The sequence below is a fragment of the Schistocerca americana genome, chromosome 3, assembly GCF_021461395.2.
Source record: "Schistocerca americana isolate TAMUIC-IGC-003095 chromosome 3, iqSchAmer2.1, whole genome shotgun sequence".
Taxonomy (NCBI): Eukaryota; Metazoa; Arthropoda; class Insecta; order Orthoptera; family Acrididae; genus Schistocerca; species Schistocerca americana.
The window spans coordinates 147,854,418-147,868,441 of NC_060121.1; the positions used below are offsets into that span (position 1 = coordinate 147,854,418).

Sequence of the window (14,024 nt, forward strand, 5' to 3'; positions counted from 1 at the left end):
GCCTAATGAAATATCTTATATTTTTATCGACTTGAAATACAGGCTCACATCGACTTGAAATACAGGCTCACTGTTTCCCAAATTTGTTGCACAGTCACAAGCACCAAACCACGGTTGAAACCACAGAAATCATGTACTTCTTGGAAAAACCACACCTCACTGTTACCGTAATAATACTGTGATAGTATTTTCTGTTCGGAAACAACTGGTACAAAGGTGATTCTTGATGTTCCCCTGGAGAAATAAGTATTTCATGAGGTTTTGCACTCACAACCTGATGACATCAACATCTTGTCACAATATTTTGTCTGACATCTGCTCGGCCACTTTAAGGTTAGTCCTACACTGTAGATTGCTAGAGCACATCATGTGGTGCACATGCGTAGGTTTCCGCTGCATGACCGCCTTCTGTCAAGGTTAATGCCCTCTGTCGAATATTGCTCCATCTAAGGTGTGCAGGCACATATGTAATGGTGACACAATATCACTACTGCCCTGGAACCAATGAAGTCACTGTTTGATACCCTCCCTCAAATCAACCAAGCAACTGTTGCACTGCATATGTGCACTTCAGCCTTTTAACAACATCTAAGCAATTATCACTATATCATTTAGTTAATAGAAAATAATTTTGTGTTGATGATCAAAATGGTTCGTGAACTTTTAAATACACCAGGTACGTTGGATAGTATTCATTTTCATGTGTTTGTAATGCTCAGATACATTGGATTAGGCCATGGTATGAAGACAGTCTTTACTTTGAGCAAGAAAGGCTTCAATTAAAGAGATATTCTATTTCAATCTCTCAAAACCTCACTACCCACTTCACAAATACACAGTAACAGATACAATTAAACACAGTAGTGGATCTGTTTGGCAGGATTTTCACACTGTGTCACAGAAGCACAACCTCAAGTTTGAACCAGTATGTGGCAGCATTTTGTATCTTTTCATCATTACAAAAATGTTTTTCAACAAAGAACTTCCTCAGGCTTGGAAAAAATGGAAATTTATGGGAGTAAGATCAGGGTTATGAGTTGGATAGTCTCAGGTCCCAACACAACTTTAGCAGGAATCATGTTGTGTGGTGAGCTATACACATGACCAATGTAACAAATGAATATACTGTGACTAATGGCCATTTATACCAGACAGAAACTTGAAGCCCAATTTCCTGCTATTTGTGAGCAGGCGCATTAACCGTCAGGCTATATCAGCATATCTCTAGGCATGACTACTCAGACCTTACTGTCACTGATGCTTCCATCTACGATTGTCAACCCCTACAACCAGTGGTTCTTCCATGGTCTACATGTGAACAGCACCACTGAAGGAGTGGATTTGTTCGATGACTGTGACGTACTCGGCCACAAGGAATATATATTGACTCAATTAGATAACTGAATGAAATTGGAAGATGCAATGACATGAAATGATATCAGTGAACACAAACAACAAACGCTGAACCTGTAATACAATAAACAAGTTGTGAATTCAGAAATATCAGAGACAACAATGGTCTGAGCCAGGCCTGGAGGCATGCTCAAACAGCCTATTGATTAAGATGATTGATAGTGAAAAACAAGAATTACAGATTTGAGACCCAGCCTAAAAAAATTTTTCATCAGTCACGACCTACTGATTGCATTTCAGCATTATTATTACTAAGTAGTTTCACTGATATCACTGTGTGTGTGTGTGTGTGTGTGTGTGTGTGTGTGTGTGCGTGCGTGTGTGCATCATCCCTTTGGAGGAGGGGGGGAGTCTATAAAATTTTCTTTCAGGGAAGTCATTTTCATTTGAAAGCTAGCAAAGTTCTCAGTACTGTTACATGACTTTCAACAACTCAGTGCCTCTACTACTCAGTGAGTTTTCACCTTTGATCCTAAAATTATTTACATTCAACCTGGACTTTAAATTACCATATTCCTGCTACAGCTGTGTTATTAAATCAACCTGAAATACAGATAGGTTGCAGACAGGCACAGTGAAAAGACAGTTACACATTAACTTTCGGCCAAAGCCTTTGTCAGAAATGAAAAAACATAATACATTCATTCACATAAGCAAGCACATCTCACACACAGATGACCACAATCTCTGGCAGCTCGGACCAGAATGCAAATGTCACGTAGAACAGAAGCAGCAGTCTGGAAGGGGTGGGAAAGGGGAAAGGATAGCAGGGTATAGCTGGGGAAGAGAAAAGTAGTGTCTGGTGGGCACATGAAGAGGATGGGAGACAAAAATAGGGAGGAGGTGATAGGACTGAAGGGGTGGAAACTGTTGGGTGGAGGATATGGGGACAGTAGATTACTGAAGGTTGAGGCCGGGCTAACTTGAGGAGTGGAGAATATGTTGTAAAGATAAATCTGATCTGCATAGTTCAGGAAAGGTGATGGTCGAGGGGAGGATCCACATGGCTCAGGCAGTGAAACTGTCATTGAAAACAAGCATGTTACGTTTAGCTGCATGTTGTGCCACGGAGTGTTCTTGGCCACAATTTGGCGGTGGACAGTCATACTCGTGGACAGATGGCTGGTAGTCACACCAATATAAGAAGCTGTGCAATAACTACAGCAGAGCTGATATATGACATGTATGCTTTCATATGTGGCCTGGCCTCTGATGGGGTAGGGTAAGCCTGCAACAGGACTGGAATAGGAAGTCCTGGGTGGGTTGATTGGGCAGGTCTTCCACCTAGGTCTTCCCCAGGGATATGATCCCTGTGGTATGAGGTTGGGATTGGGAGTGGCATAGGAATGGATTAGGATGTGTGAAAGTTTGGTGGGCAATGGAACACAACTTTAGGAGGGCACCTGGAGGAGCATTCCAAACACCACCTCCATAAGTTATCCAACTTGCTGACATCCTTTACCACCAGGGCACCACAATACAACCCCTATCTAACACACAGTTCTCCTCCTTGGCAACCCCTCAAAGCACCTAGAAACTGGCACACTGACCTTCTGAACTTGCCACGTCCCCAAAACCCACTACCAACACCCACCAAATCCAGAGCCAAAACATTCCAGTAACACTGTTGTTAACCTTTCTGCCAAAACCCTCAGCCCCACAGAAGTTTCAGTCCTATCCAAAGGCCTCACCTTTAGCCCTACACCCAAATTTAATCAGGTTGGACTTATGATGACCTACTCTCCTTCTCCTGATCCCTGCAATGGAAACACTTCTTTGTCACAAATCCGTCCAACTAAATCCAACCTAATCCCAATATTGACCCCTGCTTCTATAATTTCATACCACCATCCAACCACGATCCTTCACCCCTCCCACCTAATCATCCACTGTTCACCTTCCAGAAATTCCTAACACCTAACTTGGCCTCACCATTCTTCCCCCTTGAACACTAACCTTTCAGTAGAAGAAAGGACAGCCATGCACACAATCAAAACAAATCCTGACCTAATCATCCTACCTGCACACAAAGGCTCCACCATTGTTGTTATGAATTGCAGTGACTACCTGGCAGAAGGCCTCTGCCAAAATCTGAATCCTCCACCTACAAACCCTGAGGAGTCATCCCATCCCAGAAGTCCAACATAACCTCCAATCCATGCTTAAAGCCTTAGGGTCTTCCAAGAACCTCTCTCCTGAATCCATTTCCCTCCTCACCCCTATGACACCACGCACCCCCACTTTCTACATGCTCCACAAAATCCACAAATCCAACAATCCTGAACACCCCACAATAGCTGGTTATTGTGCCCCTGAGAGAAAATCAGGGTGTCCAGTAATGGATCATTTTCAAATTCAAGGTTTTTTTCCAGGTTTTTCAAAACAAATTTTTTCCATGTAAAAGCCTAAAACATCCTTTTCTTCAAAACTTTACATTCATAATTATTAGAATATGCATAATTAATAATGAGTTATTTCTTAAGTAGTATAAATCAAAGATTCAAATTAAAATATTTTTAAAATATTTAGAAGCTGTATTTTGATTTACAAGAAATGATAAAAACAAAACAAAAAATTACAAATTTTTTTTTACAAATATATATTCATTGTAACTTGCTGTTTAAAGGGAAGAAACAACAGAAATTGTTGTGATAAAAATGAATAAATCATTTCTCCAAATTTTCTATCTCTAACAAAATCTTTGAGGTGTCACGCAACATATGAGGCTCTTTATGTTTCTAATTCTTTGATTTCAGCTCAATTTCATTTGTTCAATAATCGTCCCTTCTTTTCTTTTTCCTTCCTTCTCCTAACATTTCATATTGTCTTTGCACAAAGAATGTGCATTGCAGAAACAGAGTATAAGACTTTCGTTGATGTTGAAATTGTCACTCCATTTTTGTCCTAAACTGCATCACATATGTAACTTTGACCAATAAGGCTTTTTTCTGTTTGATTTTCAACTATAATTTCGGAGTTTACAGAAAAACCTCACTCAACAGACGCATTTCCATGTGAGATTATTAAAATAATTTGCACAAATTCTCGGAAATTTGGGAAATGCTTTGAATATAATTTGATTATATTAATCCAGAATTTATCAAGATGATCTTCACTTCTCTTGCAACATTTCACTTCTTCTTCAATTCTTTTTTCTCTGTAGATCTTCACAAATTCAAGTTTGACACAGTCTGCCTTTGAATCAGACATTCTTCTGTTTGACATAAAAATTTCAAGACATACTGTCAATCTTCTATGAACTACTTCCTGGTTTAATCGTTAAAGATGAGTTTTTGCTTTTTGAGATCTATTTTCACAACTCGCTGCATATGTTCATAAGATCATGTGTTACATACTACAGAAATGGAGCCATTGGGACATCACTCTGAAAGTGGAGTAAAAATAGTTCCAACAAGTGTGCTGTTGAACTGCTAAACGTCAGTTTTGAAATTAGCAATTTGTCATTGACAATTTCAGAAGCAACTCTGAAACTTGATGACTGAGGAATAGTTTTTGATCTCTTTATCTCAGTAACATAAATTTGAATATGTTCAAGAATTTCCACAGCTTTTTCAGCTGCATTGGTGTTTTCGAGCTATCTTATTACACAAAATGACAAAGGAAAAGATGAAGATCTGATATCTCAGTGTATTATGACCTCCGTGCAGGTAAATTATGAAATAAATAGTAAAGTACTCTCAAAAATGACACAACTTCCCAATTAATTTTGGACACACCTGTTTTTAAAGCACGATGTAATACACATAAATTGTTTGTTTGTCTCAGTTGTAGACAATCGAAGGATTCTTTTAGTTACTTGTTAAAGTCATTCAAATCCATGTTTGGTCCATTCACTGATTGCTGCAATTTTGTTTTTAGGTTTCCCAAACCCAACGATCTTCTTACGTCTTCAAGCTAATTATTTGCTCCTGTACGTTTCAGAAAAACAAATTCAAAGTAATGTATTGTTATTGATGATTTAACACGGTCCCAAAATCCATCTAAGTATTTCGAGAAACAGTATTCATACTTTCATCAAATACAAGTACAATAATTTGACGTTTGTCAATTAGGTCAGCAAGTTTATGTCTCACATATTATGTCAGTCTATATACAATGCTGTAACAAAGTTTTGAATTTTGTAATTTCATTTTCTTTGCAATTTGACTGTCCAGAAATAATAAAGGAAATAATGTCACACAGTCCATTGAGCCCCGAACAGACAAAGGACTCCTGGTGGTTCGCAAACGCCACAAAATTTCAGGTCGGTAACGTCATCTGATGGTAAATATGACCGCACTGTAGACTGTTTCCCTGGATCATTCTGTGCCTTTGAATATACTGCTTTTTATTTTATACTGGGCCTCCTATTAAAAACAACACAATCTATTTTAGCTAGTAAATAATACACATTTGCAAATTAATAAATGTACTTCATACTATGAATAGTTCATAATATTTCTTGAAATTGGGTTGAAACTTCCACCTCCTTCCTTTGTTTAAAAAATAAAAATAACACGCTCATACACACACAAAACGCTGTGCAAGCAGTTAGTGTCTCTCCGTCGCCATTTTCTTCTGTAGTCTAGCTCTAACTTTTTTCACTGCATATATTAAGAAAGCAACTGAGGTTTTTTTGTATCCACTATTGAGAAAAATCTTGCGTATGTAACAGGGCAAATGTGATTCTACAGTCTCAACCCGTGTGATAATCAAACTTGCTTTTGGGTTGTACAGATAACATCACACTTACTAAACAGCCAACAGTCAAAACAGGTTCCAGTTGCAAGTTGCCTAACAGCTTCCACGGGCAACAAAAATTTTATTTTCTGTATTTCACATAATTAATGACCAAATTTAGAAATTTAAAATGCTGTTATAATCTACTCATTAAGAGATATAATCTTACGTTAAATGTTTAACAAAATAAATCAAGTATTACAGTGAGAAATTATGCACAAATGTTGACAGGGCAGCTCACAGCGTGCAAATTACCCAGAGTATATTTATCCAGTATTTGAGAATGAGAGCGCTTAGCAACTTACAATGAACTTTATACCTTATTTAATACCATTTCTAAACTTTTTCTCGCTTATAGCTCCATACAATAACGAGAGAAACAGTTCATGGCTTAGTAAATGTTTGCCGTTTTAGCTTCAAGCATGAAGTTTTAATTTGTTACCTCTTTACTACCAGTATATTTCTTTCAGACGTTTGAAGCCATTTTACACATGGGATTTCAATTATTTAAGGAATTGGGGGTGTGGGGTATTACTGGTTCGTCCCTAAACCAAACCATTGAAGACTATTGTCCCTCTCCAGAAGAATGAGTAAAGAACAAAGATAAATTCTCATCTGTTTTATAAAATGGTATTGCTCTTAAACATTCTATTTTTACAGATTTTATATCTGATAACAAATTAATTTGTGATATTTCATACAATCTTACACATACCGGCACTAAAAGTAGATGATTTAAAAAATTGTGAGTTGTGTAAAAGTTATTTGTAAAAATACCTTACAGTGATGTACAATTGACTGTGTCGAAGTTTGTTTTTGAAGGGTTAGAACATTGCATGAATGCATCTAGTGGCAGCGACTTCTGTAAATCTGCCTTGAAACTGTGGTGCTGTAAGCTCTTGGAATGACTTACCAAAGCACAACCGTGCTGGAAATGTTGTTCACTTTCTTGCACCAAGTACAAATAGCATTTGTACTGTTTTTGGAATCTGGAACAACCCATGGAAAAAGAAGTTCAAAACACTTACGATACTGCAGTGCACTTGTGAGTGAGTTCAACATTTTTGAGATCTCAACATCCCCAAGGCGAAAACACTATTTTTAAATAGTGTGTCGAAGTTTGTTTTTGAAGGGTTAGAACATTGCATGAATGCATCTAGTGGCAGCGACTTCTGTAAATCTGCCTTGAAACTCTGGTGCTTCAAGCTCTTGGAATGACTTTCCGAAGCACAACCAGCACTTTCTTGCACCAAGTACAAATAGCAGTTGTACTGTTTTTGGAATCAGGAACAACATATGGAAAAAAAAGTTCAAAAGACTTATGATACTGCAGTGCACTTGTGAGCGAGTTCAACATTTTTGAGATCTCAACATCCCCAAGGCGAAAACACTATTTTAAATAAACTGCTGGTGCAGACTTGTTAAAAGTCATACTACAATATTGTCCTGATAGTTCTCTTTCCAATTATTTTTGGTTATACAATGTTAGAACTGTGGTTACCAGGCATGCGTCCTTTTATTTGACGGTCTACACAGATTTCCTTTATTTATGTCGTTAATGGGTTTTCTTTCTACCTTTATTCAACTACTTAAATACATGAATGCATTTGAAGGAAAGTTTTTTTAACTTGATCTGTGTGGGTGCATGAGTGGAAAAGAAGAATCTACTTCTGGCCTATCCATATCTCCGACACTGTCAACACAGGGTGAAGCGAGGAAAATTATTATAACATCTTGCAGTGTTGCGAACAGAAGATAACACAAACACGAGATTACATGAAAAAAAAGGGTGAATAATTACTTAATACCAACAACTGTATAAACGCCACAAAATGAGACGCAATCACAAATGTCTAACACACACATCATTTGCCTCCTCCTGTTTGTATACTTAGTGTTACAACAACCCTTATTTAATGTCATTACTACTCGAAGTTATTGCCAGTCTGCTCCATGAAATGGCCAAGCAAGCAATCACAAGCTACAGATTTATTGACATAAGATTGCAGATTACCCCATGGTAAAACCAAAGGGTAACTGCAACTTCTACATTCATAATATTATGTCAGTCTGCTGCCATCAAGGAGTCATTCAGCCCCAAAGATCTGTTCGATTCATATCAGTACAAGTCATTATTCTACGTGACTATGACATCTTGTTTTCAATCACTGCAAACTACAACACTCTAACAGCTGCTACAGTAAGTGTTACAGCAGGCTTAATGTAATTTTGGAAATTATATATGTATATGAACGTCTCTATAAAACATTTTTACAAAAAAAGTTATTACTCTCGTGTATTTCTAAGATAGTAGCTGATCTGTACTTTATGCCCAGACTCTGAAGCAACGAATTCTCGTCTATCTCCCCACCTTTCGCACAGTAGTATCAATCAGCTTCCTTAGATCCCTGCCTCATGGGATAGCTCGATGAATATAAAAAGTTACGAGTCATTGTGTAAACATTGGATCACCAATGTGTATTATGTGTGTAACACGCAGAGTCCCCTTTGAAAACTCAAATGCTATTTGAAATATCACAGACAGTTTAAAATGATAATATATCTGTATGGGTACGGTAGCGGAAAAACTTTAAAAAATCAAGGTTTTTAAATAAACTTTAAAGTTTTTTCCTGTTTTTTCACAATTTTGAAAATTCCCGTCTTTTTCCAAGGGGTTTCAAGATTTCAAGGATTGGTGGACACCCTGAACTTTGGCCCTCACTGACCAACACCTCCAACCAAATGCCAGTAATCTAGCCTCCTATGTCAAAGATATCAAGAACTTCCTTCATCAGTTCTCCACTATCCCCACCACGTTACCTCCTGGGTTCCTACTCATCACTGTTGATGCCACCTCCCTAGATACCACCATCCCTCATGTCCATGGTCTTCCTGCTACTGAACACTAGCTTCCCAATGTCCTTCAGACTCCAATCCCATTATCTAATTCCCACACACCTTATTAACTTTTTTCCTCCTTTGAAGGGAAGGTGTACAAACAAACCTGCGGCCCAACCATGAGCACCCGCATTGCACCCTCCTATGCCAAACTGTTTGTGGGCATCTGGAGGAGACCTTCCTAGCCTCCCAAAATGCCAATCATGGTGTGATTCAGATTCATTGATGATGTCTTCATGATCTGGACACAGGGACAAGGCACACCACTTTCATTCATTCACAACTTCAGTGTCTTCTCAGCCATCCACTTCCCCTGGTCTTCCTCAACCAAGTGTGCTATCATTCTGCATGTTGACCCCTGCCTCTCTGATGACTCCATCCACACCTCTATCCACATTAAACCTACCAACTACCAATAGTACCTGCATTTCAACAGCTGTCATCTCTTCCATGCCAAAAAAATCTCTCCCATACAACCTGGCCACCTGGGGACAGCATACCTGCAGTGACAAGAACTCCCTTGCCCAGTATCCTGAGGGTCTCATCAAGACCTTCACAGACAAACACTATCCCGAGACCTAGTCCACATACAATATCCCATGTTATTTCCTCTCGCATCCCCAATCTTCCCAGACCCCTAAGAACCAGCTACAAAGAAGTACCCCTTTCATCACCCTATACCACCCTGGACTGGAATAACTGGATCACATCCTCCACCAGAGCTTTAATTACCTATCATCATACTCTCAAATGAGGGGCAGCCTACCCAAGATCCTTCCCACCCCTCCTAAAGTGACATTCTGTCACCCACCCAACCCCCACAGCATCCTAGTTCATCCCTATGCCACTTGTGACCCCAACCCTTTCCACAGAGATCATATCTCTGTGGAAGAGCCAGGTGCAAGACCTGCCCAATTCACCCACCCATAATTTCCTATTACAGAACTGTCACAGGATTATCCCACCTCATCAGATGCCGGGCCACCAATGAAAGCAGCCATGTCACATATCAGCTCTGCTATAATCATTGCAGAGCTTTTAACATTGGTATGACTACCAACTTGCTGTCCACCAGGATGAACGGCCATCACCAAATTGTGGCCAGGGGTAAAGTTGACCACCCTGTGGCACAACATGCAGCTGAACATAATGTACTTGATTTCAATGGCTGCTTCACTACCTGAGCCATCTGAATCCTTCCCTCCACCACTCGCTTCTCTGAACTGCACAGATTGCAGGTATATTACAACACATTCTCCGCTCCCAAAATTATCCCAGCCTCAACCTCTGGTAACATACTTCCCTCACATCCCCCACCCAACAGTTTCCATTCCCTCTCTCCCAACGCCTCCTCCCTAGTCTTGTCTCCCACCCTCTTCGTGTGCCACCCTCTGTCAATGACCCGCCAATCTTTCTCCCACCCCACTCCCAACCTTTTCCATTCCCCATTCCCCATTCCCCCACCCCACCCCTCCCCCGTCCTCTCCCCACTTCCTCTTGACATTGTGCCTGTTGGCAATCTAGTCCCTGCATGCTCCGCCAGGTAGCACTTTTCTATCCCCCCCACCTGCACCCTGCTATCCCTTTCCCTGCCCCTCCCCCTCCAGACTGATGCTTCTGTTCTACGTGAACAAGAGTTGTTGAAGATCGCAGTCTCATGCATGTGAGGTGTGCTTGCTTGTGTGAATGAATGTGTGTGTGTTTCCTTCTCTGACAAAGGCTTTGGCTGAAAACTAATGTGTAGTTGTCTTTTCATTGTACCAATCTGCAACTGAACATGTCATCTTTAAAGTATATAGCAATCTATCTTTTTCTTATATTGTTGATATTCAAACCCGAAGTTTCCATTGTTTAAAATACAGACAGACTAGGAAGAATAATCAAACAATGGCTGTAAGCTGCAGGTCACCATGATAGAAATGCATAGGCCAACCAGCCTGAAAACAAATTCAAATCTTTAAACTTGTACTTTGTTCTTCTTGTTATTTGCTGAAACAGAGGGTATACGTTAAAAATGTAGCATACATAGGTGAGCCAACTGCCAAAGGACAAACAAAGAACACCTTGGTACAGTACCTTGTCAAAGCTATATTAAAATTAGTTATTCTGGATCAGTAGCTATGCCACAGCCAGATCTCTAGCTTGTTGCTCTTCAACACTAGCTGCTCTTGCTCCCACTGATACACAATCCTTTACCTCAGAGAAAGGTGACAGCATATATATGTGTGTGGGGGGGGGGGGGGGGGGGACAAGACTAGGGAGGAGGCGTTAGGATAGAGGGAATGGAAACTGTTGGGTGGGGGGGTGTGGGGGTAGTATGTTACTGTGCCACAGTATAACCCATGCACGCATTCTCAGCAGTTTCATCAGTAGTCTCATTTCTGTAAATTCGTATGTGGCCTGGTACCCAGCAGAATAATTCCATGCCTTGTGTTTGTAAGTGGAAAATGGCATGCTGTGTGATCTAGATTTCTTTCTCTGCAACATAAATACACTCGAGACCTTGAAGGGAAATTGAATTTCATGGCTTATTACGTTTCGCCTACTTAAGTGCCCTTGATTACATATAATTCTGTATTGAACACATCAAATTCATTAGGTACATGAATCCCAATAGCATAAGCAGGAAGGAAGATTTTAATTTAACATTCTGCCAATGACGAGGTCTTAGAGATTGAGAACTAACTTGAATTGGCAATGAAGCCTTTTTATGGGAAGTAGCATGGCTTTTGCCTTGGGCAATTTGGAGAAAATAAGGAAAACTTCAGAAAAACTAAATATGTATGGCCAGATAGGGATTTGAACCCCCACTGCCCTAAATGTGAGTCCAATGTCTTACTGTTCCATCACCTAATTGTCACATATTCAGAAGATATCTTTGAGTAGTTGATGGAGTCCCAGCTTATACACCGATCAGCCAAAACATTAAGACCGCTGCCCACTGTGACATTCGATGCCGCCTGGTGGTGGTGTGGGCACATGACACAGTAACAAAAGTATGTAAGTAGAGCAGACATGGACTGTGAATCACCCTAGCAAAGATACACACTGCGAATGAGGAACTCCATTCAGATAAGCGAATTTGATGAAAACATAAAATGCAGGTGCACATGTTAAGTTTTCAGAGCACACTATTCATCGTACATTGTTGAATATGGAGCTCTGCAGCAGACCACCCCCATGTGTTCACATGCTGACTCAATGACACTGTCATTTACAATTGCAGTGGGCACAGAACCATTGGGATTCAGCCGTTGATCAATGGAAACATGTCAGTTCTATGGGTGAATCACACTTTTACTGCATTGGCTCAATGGTCATCGACACAAATGCGCACAAATGCTGTCACTGACGAGAACAGCAGCTTCAAATGTGCAGCACGCCAGGAACCTGTGGTAGCAATTGAAGACAAGCTGACAGCTGCAAACCACCTGCATCCTTTCACGCATGATGTCTTCACCGATGGTGATGTTATCTTTTAGCAGTACAATCGTCCATGTCTCAGAGACAGAACTGTGTTCCAGTGGTTTGAGGAGCATTACAGTGAACCCATGTTAATGTCTTGGTGACCAAGTTCATGACCAAATTCACCTGATGCAAACCCTATGGAACCCATCTGTGTCGCTATTGGGCACTATTGTCTCATACACAAATCAGCGGCTCATTATTTGTGCAAATTACATAACCTTTGTGTAGACATCTAATGTCACATACCTCCAGTAATCTACCAACAAACTGTCGGATCCCTGATACTGCGTATTAGGGAGTAACTAACTATGAAACAGGGAAAAATTCTTACAACATACCACAACAAGATACAATAAAGTTGTCCATGGCTGAGCCAACATTAAACTGTCTGTAGCTCCTCATATAACTGGCTGTTTAAGTTTATTCACGAGTTAGAGGAAGGCAAGGGCCCAACTTAAACAGGACCCTGTGTGATGAAGCCCAGTCATGTTGAATCCAGTCTCCAGATTGAGGGTAGCTTTAGTTAGTAACCACTTAAAGTAAGTTATAATTTTTTTTAAATGTATATACACTGTGACAAAAGTCATGGGATAGTGATACGTACATATACACACAGTGGTCGTATTGGGTACACAAAGTACAAAAGAGCAGTGCATTGGGAGAGCTGTCATTAATACTCAGGTCATTCATTTTAAAAGGTTTCCGACACGATTACAGCTGCACAACAGGAACTAACAGACTTTGAACATGGAATGGTAGCTGGAACTAGGCACATGGGACATTCCATTTCAGAAATTGTTAGAGAATTCAGTATTCTAAGATCGACAGTGTGTCGAGAAATTTCAGGCATTACCTCTCAACACAGACAACGTAGTGGCCAACAGCCTTCACTTAATGACCAAGAGTGGCAGTGTTTGCACAGTTGTCAGTGCTAAGAGACAAACGACAATGTGTGAAATCAATGCAGAACCCAATTATGGACAGGCGACAAACATATCTGTTGGGTCAATGGAGCAAAATCTGGCATTAATGATCTATGGCAGCAGACAACTGACACAAATGACTTTGCTAACAGCATGACATTATCTGCAGCACCGCTCCTGGGCTTGTGACCATATCAATTAGATTCTAGATGACTGGAAAATGGTGGCTTGGTCAGATGAATCCTGATTTCAAATGGTAAGAGTGATGGTAGGGTTCGAGGGTGACACAGACCCCATGAAGTCATGGCCCCAAGTTGTCAACATTGCACTGTGCAAGTTGGTGGTGGCTCCGTAATGGTGTGGACTCTGTTTACATGGTATGGACTGGGTCCTCTGGTCCAACTGAACTGATCGCTGACTGAAAATGATTGTGTCTGGCAATTTGGGAGACTATTTGCAGTCATTTGTGGGCTTCACATTCCCAAACAACGATGGATTTTTTATGGATGACAACATGCCATGTCAGCAGAACAAATTGTTCACGATTGATTTGGAGAACATTCTGCACAATTCGAGTGAATG

At 40.3% G+C, this 14,024-nt stretch overlaps 1 protein-coding gene across 1 annotated transcript in view; it reads right to left on the reverse strand.

Annotated features, from left to right (window-relative positions):
• Window positions 1-14,024, reverse strand: part of LOC124605930 (mucin-17-like) — a 121,745-nt gene that overhangs the window by 55,157 nt on the left and 52,564 nt on the right. The gene's annotated exons all lie outside the window — the stretch shown is intronic.